This window comes from Triticum urartu, chromosome 2, assembly GCF_003073215.2.
Source record: "Triticum urartu cultivar G1812 chromosome 2, Tu2.1, whole genome shotgun sequence".
Taxonomy (NCBI): Eukaryota; Viridiplantae; Streptophyta; class Magnoliopsida; order Poales; family Poaceae; genus Triticum; species Triticum urartu.
The window spans coordinates 101,242,927-101,256,324 of record NC_053023.1 but is presented as its reverse complement, the minus strand read 5'-3'; positions in this window follow the sequence as shown (position 1 = coordinate 101,256,324).

Below are 13,398 nucleotides of genomic sequence, written 5' to 3'. Positions count from 1 at the left end.
TTGTCACAGTAGGTCGCTTTTTTGTCATGCATGTACATCCATGACAAATCTATGACAGAATCAAGATAGTCATACATGTGATGTCGTAGAAGTGTTCCATGACATTACCAAAATTATCATCACGGAAGTGTCCACTTCCATGATGATAAATCGCGCGTCACAGAAGTGCTTTCGTCAAGGGTGACCGACATGTGGCATCCACCGTAACGGAACGCCGTTAAGCTATCGGGTCGGGTTTTGGATCCGATAACCTGTTAACAGCCTCGGCCAATGGGGATTTTTCACGTGTAAAATCATCATTGGCTAGAGGAAACATGTGTCGGCTCATCTTCGGGACAGATGTCATCCACTCACTGGACAGAAGGCGCCTATGATACGTCGACACGTGGCACGGCCCAACAAGTTTAAATGGGCTGACCCAACTAAAGGCCCACAAGATTTTGCGGACCATAATGGGCTGGCCCAGCTAAAGGCCCACGAGATTTTGCGGACCATAATGGGCTGGCCCAGCTAAAGGCCCACAAGATTTTGCGGGCCATAATGGGCCAGCCCAGGTAAAGGCCCACAAGATTTTTGTGTGCCATAATGGGTCGGCCCAGGTAAAGACCACAAGATTCTTGCGGGTCATAATGGGCCGGCCCAGCTAAAGGCCACGAGATTTTGCCGACATTAATGGGTCGGCCCAACTGTAGGCCCAAAAAATTTTGAGGACCCTAGTAGGCCGGCCCATTAACTGGCTGCCATGTTTTGGGCCAAATGCCGGCCCATATTTGATCCGGTCCATTAATGGTCTACCACGCCCCGGGCCTAATAGTGGCCCATATGAGATCCGGCCCGTTAAAAGCCTACCACGTTCTGGGCCAAATTACGGCCCAGATCAGGTCCGGCCCTTTAAGAGGCTTTGGGCTCAATTATGGCCCATATCAGATGGCCCGTCAACTGGACAGTATGCTTTTGGGCCCACTTGCTAAAGGCCCACTTAGTAATTCGGCCTGATATTAGTTTTGGCCTGTTAAGGGCCCGTTTAACATTTCGGCCCTATATTAATTTCGGCCTGTTAAAAGCCCGTCATATAGTTGGGCCTAACTACGGCCCGGTTTGCATCCGGCCTGCTCGCAACCGATATCTGATTGGGCCAAACAAGGACCCAGACAATTTTGGCCTGTTAAAAGCCCGTGATTTGATTCGCACAATCATGGGTCGCGGTTCATTTCGGGCTACTGCGTAACTAGTAGGAATTAAGAACAAACCTACTCTATACAATAAAGAAATTACGGCATAGTAACTAAGAATAAACCTACACTACACAATAAAGGATTTAAGGTATATTACATCCACTAGGCATCAAAGTTCACCACCAGTGATCATAAAGCGCAACGAAGAAGCAGATTACAAAAATTGGGCACCATTGCAGCGTAACAAAATAATACTAAACCGAGACCACTTCCAAGACAGTCCAAGAAAGGTTAGCCTTGCGGGGGAACTACTACGCAGGCTGCTGAGCAAGGCTGTGAGACCGGCCTAGCATGTCGGTCATAGCTTCCAGGTGTAGTTGTTTAGCGATGAGGTTCTCACTGGTGTTCTCCGCAATCTTTCTTAGAGATAAGACTTCAAGTCGAAGTTGAGTTGCAGAATGCCTTCCTGCTAGAACTTGGGACTGAAGAAGTCGAACTGATTCAGACAACGAATTCTGTGAGCTTGTCTGACTGTTAGTCTCAAGTAACTTGAACACTGCATCAAGACAAGACTTTGGGATTGTCTCGCTATCTTCAAGATGTTTTGCCTTCTTTGCTGCAATATATGTTGGGTTTGTCTCACAGCCTTCAGCAGACTTGTGCATGCCATCAGGCATATCACCCTGAAACAAAGCAGAGACATGACATGTTTTGCGCATGTATAAACAAAGATGATAACTGTTCTGTCAATTCTATCCAATTTCAAATTAGGAAATAAAGAGTATGTTCAAAATATCAATAGCATAATTTGGCATTGTTCATAATGTGGGGAGCTTCACCACACTACTGGATTACCATGTCAACATAACAAGCATAGATGAAGGGCAAAGAAAATCATTGTATCTATTTTGGATAATGTGCATGGCATGTTGTTCATATCATCAGCCACATCAGTAAGATAAAACAGGAGATGACAAGGTGCAAACGTAGGCTGCTTCACCACACACTGGATTATAGATCCACAAAAACAAGCATACATATAGGGAGTATTAAGTAATGTGCATGGTATAAATAAGGAATTTGGTTTTACAAGTAAAACTTAGAACTTACAGTTCTTACGAACATGCATTTTGGTAGAAACAGCAAACTAAACAGCAGTAAACGATAGGGAGTATGAGCAAATTAAACAGCAGTTGAGGATAAAGGCTTTAGAAGGACTGACTTACATTAACAGTTAACACCGGCTTTATAATGCCCTTCTCCATGGCAAGGGAAGGATAACCCAAGAATTTCAGCATAGAATCTTCTTCATAAGCATTGCTTGTACTCTATATTTTGTAGAGAGTAATTATAGATATGATAATACTAGAAGGGATAGAGGATAATGAAGATAAGATGCAGATTGATGCTACATAATCAACTACCAATCCCTAGAAGTACAAGCGTTACAGGACAAAATGTACTGACAAGAGCAATGGGCTACACTTCTGCACTGGCATTGTCTGTGTATTCTACTTGTTGGTAAGATTAAATATAGATCTGATCTTTTTTAGTAAATGGTGGGCGAGGGAGATAAGATGCAGAATGCTACAAAATGAACTAATCCCTCTTCCCATAATACAAGAGTGTTTTGAACACTGGTGTACTGTACAAAATGTTCTTATATTATGGGACAGAGGGAGTAGCTGTTAATGTAAGTACAGTGATAGACCACGTTCAGTCCTTACAAGAGGACTGCAGAGCTAAACCTCTTCAAAAGCATTGGGTTGATTCTAAATTTATGTAAGAGTCCATACGGATCTTATAATGTCCACCAAATGGACGATTACGAGGCTAACATGTGCAGTGATGCTATATAATCAAAAAGCTATGAAAGTAAGTATGGTCATACAGGGCAAGAGGTACTCACAAGAGCAATGCAGTGTGTAGTATAGTTGCGAGATTATGTGGTCCCTTGAGAACGAATGTTCTTCTGCTAACAGTTTTCATACAAGTGAGACATTAAGGCAAATGCAGAAATGTAGTTCAAATTGTGATGCGATATCATAGATAGTACCTTACGCTGCAGCCAAGACCAATGTGTAACAAGATTATTCCAGTCACCGTCGGATAAATGTAGCACCGGAGACTTTATAGAAATTTCGTTCAGAGGCTTGCCATCGAAGTGCGCTTGCCTCAGGTAGGAACGATACTTCATCAATGAGTGCTTGAAAAGCGCAACCAACCCTTGCTCGTCATCACAATCCAGTTTGCGCCTCGCCTATTTAAAAGAATGAAATCTTATGTCTTCTATCAGCAGAAACATATGCAGTAATGACCATGAATAACATTAGTACATTACTTACGCGTAACTTGCGGAGGAAGACTAGAAATTGTTCTGTGTCTGCGGTATAATCTTTCCATGAAGGAAAGATGCGCACAAAGTTCCTCACAACAACATAAGCTTCGTCTTCTAAACTGGGAAGAAATGGAACAGGGGTCCTATTTGCTGCAATTGGGGCTCTCTCTGGTTCGAAAAGGGATTTGGCAACTGGATTTGGTGTACTCTTTGCTGGAATGGGGGTTTTGCGTCGTACAGCTCGTGCTATGTCAACTGGCATAATCATACTGTTTGCTGTAGTTGGGGTCTGCTGAGTTGGGGCATCAGAAAATGACCAGTGTAGTAGGGCTAGAGTTGGGGTATTTTGTGGGTCAAGTGATATTGCAACTACACCTAATGGGCTATTTGATTTATCAGGTGCCACTACATTTTCCAAATACTTTGCTTGTGCTCCTCCACGATCAGCAATCACCCTCTTCCTTTTGAACGTCTGATACACAAGAACAGCATTTGAATGGATAAATATGGTATGATGACAGATGGAATATGTACTAAAAATGGATAGGCAGGGCGTATTCACATACACGATATGTAAACTAAGCTAATGGCAGTTCAACAAAGTAGAAGCAATGCAAAGCATCAGTTGCAGGATATGTGCGAGCAATGTAACCATGGAAAGTTAGAGCAAGTACCTTGATGGGTGAATAAGATAGGGCATCTTCCTCTGACTCCTCCACTAGGGAGCTACATTGACTTAGGTCTCCCTCTAGCTCAGAATCACTGTTAGGATCATATTCTGAGCATGAATCTGTAGGTGAAGAGTGTTTGCATTGCATTGCATCCTGACTTGATTTCAGTCCCTTAATGCCAAGTTTGACAGCCATGGCATTGTTCTGCTTTATTATTTTCATGCGTGCAAGCTCATAATCATTATGATGTTGTTCAAAATCTGAGATTCATGAAAACATAAAAGTAGTCAGATTATCTATGGAATGCATTGCGGTTTCAACTCGGAGAGTGTCTCCCTATAAACCCATGCATATGCAAAGTTCACCTCCCCAACCATGCTGACCAGACCACACACAGAGATACACATCCGAGCGATGAACATGCATTTTCGAAACTAATTTAGGAACATTTAGCTGACCAATTAAAAAACTTTGTTTTAATAATATCAGATTCATACTTGAACAACTAGGCTTGTTTAGGTTGATGGGTGGAGCAGTGTTATTATGACACAAAGCATGTATTCTCATCATATAGTGATCATAAAAGGGGAAAACTCTAAGCATATATTTTTTAGCAAAAGAGGGTTTCCCTCTGATTTCTATTAAAGAAACTACCACGGAACCAACATGATCAATTAAACCCTAAGCATGATCAATTAAACCGTATTATGGCTGTGCCATGGCAGATTTGAAGCTGCAAACCGGAGAAATGATATTTAGCATCCATTGTTTGCTTCGAACTAAGAACTAAATTCTAAGAGTTGAAAAGAAAGTAGAGTAACCAAGTTAAGATCTATTTTCTGGTTGAGATAAAAAAGTTGAGGAGATATGAAGTACCACCTCTCTTGCGGTGCCGTGTAGGCATTGGGGGTGCGATGGCTGTCAGTGGCGTTGAAGCAGATCTGCGACGGTAGACGGGTGCATTGGGGGATAAGTCCCGTTGCGGTGGAAGAGAAGGTCGTGTAAGCGGCCCCGGCAAAGAGGACGACGGCGCCGATGAAGCGAGAGGACGCGATGCAAGGCTATTGGTCTGTCGTCGTGGATGAAAAACGTCCATCTCTAGCAGTGGACGACACGGTCTTGGTAGGCGCTCCGGCATGGTGGAGGAAGGTGGCGATGGATGTGGTGGAGGACAGCGGCGATGGATGGGGTGGCGGACGGAGGCTGGTGTGGGAATGGGGTGTTCTAGCGCGGATGGTGTATGAATGGGAAAATGGAGGGAGAGGTATGGGGAACCATGTTTTTGGGACACGCCTGTCTGAAATATGGGAAAGTTATGAACTTATCCCCCGTTTCAAATTTGGACGTCTCGCCGGTTGGGGATAGGACGATAATCTCGCATCTCCCAAATATTTGCCGGTAACTATTTCAGGCGAGGAGAGGGTGTTTTTCCGCCCACGGTTGGCGCCCACGGTGTATGAACGGGGCTGACAGGTAGGGCGTTTGTGTCACGTCTGATGGAACTTACACATCTGCCCCTATTTAAAATATTAGCCTACATCGATTTCGGGCGAGGAGAGGGTGTTTTGCCGCCCACGGTTGGCGCCCATGGTGTATGAACAGGGCTCACAGGTAGGGCGGTTGTGTCACGTCTGATGGAAGTTACACATCTGCCCCTATTTAAAATATTAGCCTACATCTATTTCGGACGAGGAGAGGGTGTTTTGCCGCCCACCGTGTATGAATGGGGAATGGAGGGAGAAACAGAGGTCTTTTGGACGAGCTTGAATCAAATGAGTTTTGCCGCCCATGTTTGACGCCCACCGTGTCGAAATGGGCTCAGAGGCGGTCGTGTCACGTCTAATTGAAGTTACTAACCTACCCCTATTTAGAGCAGTGGAAATCGGGCCGATGGATTGTCCGTGTAATGGGTAGACAGTAATTTCCATCTCTCAAACACTTGGCTTTGGGCAACCGATGTGGGAGTGGACATTTTGCTGTTTCTTTCGAATTTTGGGACAATAAGCATCCACGTTTACCCTGGAAACTAAGTTCGAATCCATTTTGTATTCCTACATGAATCTTTATAAATCATTCTATGTGTTTTTATATATCTTCAAAAGGACAACAAAGATGTATTCCACTGTCATATATGAATATGGTTTACAAATGCTGATACTCAAATTCAGAAACTAGAATCTAGTTTAAGGTGAATTCGAATATTTGGAACACTTCATGTCCAACTCAAATGTCACACGCAGCATAATGTGTACTCCCATTTAGATATGTACACAAGCGATGTATCAAGATTCAAATACCGAGTCAATCAACCAAGAATGTACGGAACTAACAGACATATAAACACTTATAGAGTATATGGATCAATAATATCAACTAACATACATAAGCCAGGCCGTTGTACTTTTTTTTGGCTACAACAACATCCTTTTTTAGCCAGCATCTTGGCCCTTTCCGATGTGTGCCACTTATGGTCCATCTATACCACTATTGTTGAATGCACATTCAGCCCGATTGGCATATTTGTAGGTCTGGCACAGCAATCCAAATGAAATGTCTCCGAGTCTTATCAATTAATACAGACTTGTGCTCAAATAAAATTACAAACAAAAAACAAAAAAACAATTATTACATGATCTCTAAAACAAATGGTTTGATTGATTACATGAACAGACAACACAAATGTTATTCAACTATGGAAAGAACATTTCACCTATGATTTACCAAGTAGGAATTTAATTTCCTTTTTCCTTCAGGACCTTAACAATCTGGTCAGTCTTAGCTTGCTTCGTTTTGAAATCCACCAAATATTTAATGGTTGTCTTGAGTATTGCTTGTGATCGTGCTGTTTTCTTCCTCAACATGTCAACTTCATCTCTAAGTGCAGAAGCAGAATCTCTTTCTACCACTAGTTTAGCCTCTAGAGCATCAGCAGTTAGCAATTCATAATGCACGATTGGGCCGGTGCCACTGCTGTGGGATGATGCAACGTCCATGGGGACCTCGCTCTTTGATCTTGGGCTAACCTGTTTTGCCATTAAAGTTCCGTTTGGATTCAGAAAAGTTGAAGTTAGCAAAACATCTCAACTGGGAGTTATAATAGCAAACTAGTTAAACAAACAAGGAATTAAAGAGTTTCAATTGGATGGTGAAAAGTAGTCATTAACATCATTGTAACCCGCTGTTGCAGCAGCAAAGCAGTTAAACAAACAAGTAGATATTTAAGTTAAGGCAAACAGGTAATTCTTAATAGTAAGTATCAAACACATAGATAGGCGCAATCTACAATATGATTAACAGGCTGTGCCATTATGTAATCAGTAGCAAACTAAATTAAGCCAAGCAACGTAATTGAACAATTTTGCAATAAGTGGCTAACTAAAATTCCGAGAAGCAGGTAACTGAATTTACGCTAGTTCTTTGTACAGGCACACTGCAACTTCTTTTTCTCTTACAAGGTTGTACGAAGGAGTCCATGGCATCAATTGCTTAGATACGCAGTCCCAATACTTCTTTCTTCCCGCACTGCATGGGTAAGTCGAATGGTTAATCTGGTAAGATGGTGCGTCCTTGATATGTTATATGAGGACGTGTAGTCAGACTAGTTGTAGCCAAACACATCACACTGGCTTTTACTGTATATTTCATGCGATTACTTTTGGCATATCGAGATCTAAGTAATCTACAATAGGATGAAAAGACTGGCATCCTTCACATTATTGGCGAACTCAGTTCATAGAAACAAGCAATTCAACCATTCTGTGGGTGAATCAAAAGCGCCACCGGAATATTTTTCACTATCCAATCATACACACAAAAAGGGGCGACGCCACCATAGGGGCTGGTATGGGCGGCCGCCTCAGGTGGCTAGAAAGTGTGCACCTAGTTTGAGTCGTCCAGCTTGGTCCACGCTAGTTTTGTTTGTCCCAATGCACGAGCAGGCAATGTAAAAAATGAAGAAAAATGTTTCAATTTGGATGGGCCAATAACATAAGTGCAAGGCAGGCCCTATAGCAGGCTTGAGGCCCAAACGAGCGCCTCCCATATCGATCGACAGCAGAAAAATCCCAATTCATTCGCTCCAGCCTCCAGTCTGGTTCGCTCTAGCCTGCAGTCTGGTTCGCTCCTAACCTAGCCGCCACTGGACAGACCGACACAGCACTTCCTCGCGCCCTCGTTGGAGGGCGGTCGCCGGGCTTCAAGCAAATGGGAGGACAAGAAGATGAAGATCCAACCCTGGGTGTTGCCTGCGTGGGAGGCAGCGGCGGCAGCACGGGCATGGCATCGAGCTTGCGCAAACGGACAGTCGCAGCTTGCAAGAGTAGCATGCGCAACGAGCAGGTACATCACATCCCTGATTATATCTAATTCAACTCTTCAATTTCTGGCCAATAGTTAAACCTGACGGTGTTGTAAACTGCTTGTATGTAGGGAATCTATGAGCAAATGAAACCAATTTCTACTTATTTTATAACTCCCCCAATCAATACTGAACTGACTGAATCTGATGTATATAATCAAGTTTCCGGTGCAAACATACAAGCTCATGTTGTTCTTGAGCCTGAAGTGTCTAATGAACAGACTGCTAATGAAGGATTTGATGCAAACAATTTACATGCTCCTGGTGATGAACATATAGTGTCTAATGAGGGATCTAATGCAAGCATTTTGCAAGCTCATTGAAGGATTTAGTGTCTAATGATGATCTACTATGTTGAGAGAGACAGAGATTTGCAGGCATTGATGACAAGCAAATTATAGTGCATTTTCATAGCTTGAGGAAACGTCGAGGCCATCTACCAGAAAGTCCCCGTATCATGACAACATAGCATAAATACTTTTCTAATCTGTTGTTTGAAACTATTGGCATACTTGTGCAGGATAGATATATTGATATGCAGTTTGCGCACTGGTTATACGTGTAATTACACTTCAATATTTTCATCCAGAGAACGAATAATTCAAGCAGGTACAGACCATGTTTGTAGTCCTTGTACACCATGTTGCATTTTGTGTTTTTTGGTGCTTGCATCATTTAGTGTTTATAATCTGAACTACTTTGGATCATTAGCTGGTTTTCAAAATGCATGTAGCTTCACATTTCTCAAGTTATGTTGATTTCCAGAGTGTAAGTGCCTTCATATTTTTGAAGTTAAATGTTCGCCCCTGGTAACTTGAATTCGTGGATCAGCCACTACACACAAATCATACATGAATGCCAGTATGAATTAAATGAAATGCAGGGACTTACGCTAGCTCGTTGTATAGGCTCACTACAGCTCTGCTTGCGCTTGGGATGTTCCATGTACAAGTCCATGTTACCACTTGCTTGGATGTGCAGGCCTTGTGCTCCTTGCATCCCCCTCTGCATTTTTGACACGGCGAACGGTTGATCAAATAAGAGGAATCGACCTTGATGTTGTACCGGAGGACAGATACTTACAAGCTTATACGGGTGTGCAGGATGTGTACCAGATCCCGTAGCGCCGTCATGCTTTGCTAAAATATGGATTTGCTTGTTTCAGATGATATCTCCAGGAGAAATAAGAGTTAATGTCAGAGTTGCATAGGCGTGTAAGCTAAGAGAGCAGTGAAAGGATATCCAAACATCGTCGGAATAGTGCACAAGGGAGTGATGTGTGGATACCTAGTTCGGGCCGGCGTTTGGGCATGCTCGCCTAGCTAGAGTGCGGGTCACTTCAGAGCCGTTGAGGGTGATGCGCTGGCTGGCCGCGCACGGATGCAGATCTTGAGTGGCAGCGGAGCGCTACGATGCGGTGGACGAGACCGTTGGTGAAGCCCCAACGGCCTCGGGGGGTGGAGGTGTGATGATGTGCTCGGTGAAGTAGCCCCGGTGAGCTGGGAGACGGCGTCGGTAAAGCGCACCTGATGCAGTGGAACTCGGTGTCTGTGAGGCATGTCGGTTGCGGCGGCCGACATTGTCGGTGGAACACCCGGTGCGGTGGACGAGGGCGTAGATGAGGTAGCTCCGGTGCGGTGGTGAAGCACGACCGTCATCTTCGTCGTCGTCGTCCGGCACAGAGGTGGGGAACGGTGGGGAAAGAGACGAGATGAGGGGCGATCGAGGGTTGGCGGCGAATTAGGGATTTGAGCAATCTGGGCGCGGAAGGGGACGGTGGAGAAGAGAGATTTTGCAGGGCTGGAATTGGAGCCGCCAGATATTTCAATCCGAAACATGGAAGCGCGAACTTATATTGTTGTCGTCCTTTTTTGGGGGGGTGGGTGGCTGGGTGCTACGCGTCCGTCTGACACAGGCGACCACCCCGACAGGACTATGCTTGGTGCCTTAAGGCACCTCCCTTTGTGTCCATGACATATGGGCCCAACAGGTGGCTGGCCCACATGTCAGTGAACCTAAGGCAGTTGCCTTTAAGGCACCGAAGCAACGTCGACCCCGACACGACCCTGGTTTGCCTGGTGCGCCTACATTTGAGAATGCAAACGAATCTTCTTTCATTTGCAAACGAATCTGTATGTATTACCATGCCCGTGTTTTCCTTGCAATAATTAGTCATTTGAAACGAGATACTCCATTCGTTCACTTTTGTAAGTCGTTTCAGATAACTTAAAATGAATTGTTTTGCACATTGTCTAAAATGTCTTCAAGGTCTTATAAAAGTGAACAGAGGGAGTACTATAAATTAATTAACGAGGAGTTATTCGAAAAAAATCGAAATGGTACCCACGCTAACGTGGATTAGAGTGTGTGTCACATAATTAGTTATTTGAATTAGAGTGTGTGTCACGTAGTTAGTTATTTGAATTAGAGTGTGTGTTACATAGCGATCTCCAATTGTAACGTGGATTTCGCATTTCACTGTATCCACGCTACTTTTTTAATACAAATTCATATGTATATGATGAACACCATGGTAGTGAGAAAACTTTTGGATGGATTCAAACATATGACCTACAAAATAGCACAACAAACTGAGTCATTGTCAACTTTTCGAAACTTAGTATGGCACGAATTCGAAATAATTACCCATATGCCTGGTCCTTGGTTCAAATCTTACAATGTACACCGAATTGAAACATCGATATTAAGTTTTGTACTATGTACATTGAAATGTTGTTTTTAGCCCCCCCCCCCCCGCACAAACGCTACATACTTCCTGTATCGGTCAATCTTCCTCTCCTAACCACCTTAGGAAGCTATCGGTTTCCAACACACGTTCATTCTTTCTCTCCATGTTTCGATCTCTAAGTCTCTCAACTACACAACCCCCTTTTCCACTCTGTTACCAAATGTATTTACCTCACACACCCGCCATTGCACCCTATGCCAAGCTCTCTATCACCCCCCTCTCCCTCTCACCCTCTCGCGCTAAATACATGCATTGCCTATCTAGCCCCCCAACCTCTCGTGCATGCGCACGCACGCACGTTGTATATCTAGGTCACTCCCTGGAGACTGTCTCACTCTTTCTTCCGCACGGCGGGCCACACTCGCTCAATCTCGCTCTCTTTATCTGAGTCTCGTCTAACCTCGTTTTCTTTCACACACAAATGATATATCTCCCTGTTCGGGCCTCGATCGACACACTCTATACTCTCTCACGCAGATTGTCTATCTAGGTCAGTCCATCCAAGCCGCCACCACTCTTTCGACCTCATGGTGGGCCACGCTCACTCAATCCCTCTCTCTCTCTCCGTATGTCTCGATTGACCTCGCTCTTTCTCGGACAAAAATGATATATCACCATGTTTGAGCCCAATTCGACCTATTCACATTGTATACTCTCTCACGCACATCGTCTATCTAGGTCACTCTCTCCAACCCGTCTCACTCTTTCGATCGCACGGCGACCCTATGTGATCGGTTGACCTTGCTTCCTCCCACGCACAAAATATATCTACACGTCTGTGACTGGATCATCTCTCAAGCTCTATCTTACAGCCCTCACCCTTGCCAAAAAGCTCAATCGGACAATATCTCTCTAGAGCATATATATTTGTTCAATGAATGTCGGACCACACTCACTTTGTCTCTCTATCTATATGTCTCTCGATTGACCTCGCTTTCTCACACCGTATCTTCCACACATTGAAGCTACTACCTCTCCATCCCTCGCAAAGCCGGAGCTATTTACATTGCGAGGGGCACTCCAACCTTGGATTAATTTGTGTAGGCATTTATTCCGGTCGATTTAGATTATATTTTCGTAGCATTCGGCCCACAACTACTCCAATCACCGTAGCGGGTAATTAACCTACGGGGAGCACCTAATATGAGCACCGGGGAGCCGTTGGATCGAAGATGCAGCGGCACACACGAGGCCTGAATCTTTTATTTGCAAAAAAACTTTGGAGAGTTTGAAAATTGCACATAATTACAAAGACTACTCCCAAGCCATTGGATCTCACTTCCAACGGTGTAAAAACTCGTATCACCATAGTATCTAAGCTGCGGGGTGGATGTGATATTCTATGTCGCTGTCATTTTTGTTCGTAAACTTGCAAAAAAACGTGTAACTCATGCCGTTACTTGTCTAACCGTGCAAAGTGTTTGTTCAAAAAACCCATCCTACACTGAAATATCGGAACGACACACGGGGGTCCCACTTGTCATTAATCAAATTTGGACCTAAAACAAACAAATCTGAAAGACGAGATTCGAACTGGCAACCTGGACTACAAAGCGTAAGTCGATAGCCTGAAAAAACAAACGGTTGTTGGCTTTGTCCCATAACTTGATTTTATACAGTACTTGTGTTGAGTAGAGTAGAGGGAGTGCCTCGTCAACACGTGCATGACCGTTATCTCACTTACTGGTGGGTCCCAGGTCTACGGTCTCAATCTCTCTTCTCTCCATCGTCTAACCTTTGCACGGGCACACACGAAGAGCGGCGCTAGCTTGCCGTGGTGTTATTACAACTAAAAAAGCTTGGAAAATAGAAGAATCGCCTAGAACAAGAGACGTTGTGGCTGGTCGAGACGGAGCTAACCACATCTATCCTCCGTGCCAAGTTTGCATGATGAAGCTGTGTGGCTAGTGGGGTGTTTTCAACCGACTGGCTGGGTCCCGAGGTCGAACCATAGGTACTACGTCTGATACAGTATATTTTTACATGCACATTTTTCCTCCGTGCCGAGACGTGGCACACCCTACCGCATGGTTTCGGGATCCTCCCGGGTGGTGCACGCATATATTCTTCCTGACGTGGGATGCCCTACCGCGCGTTTTCTGGGTCCT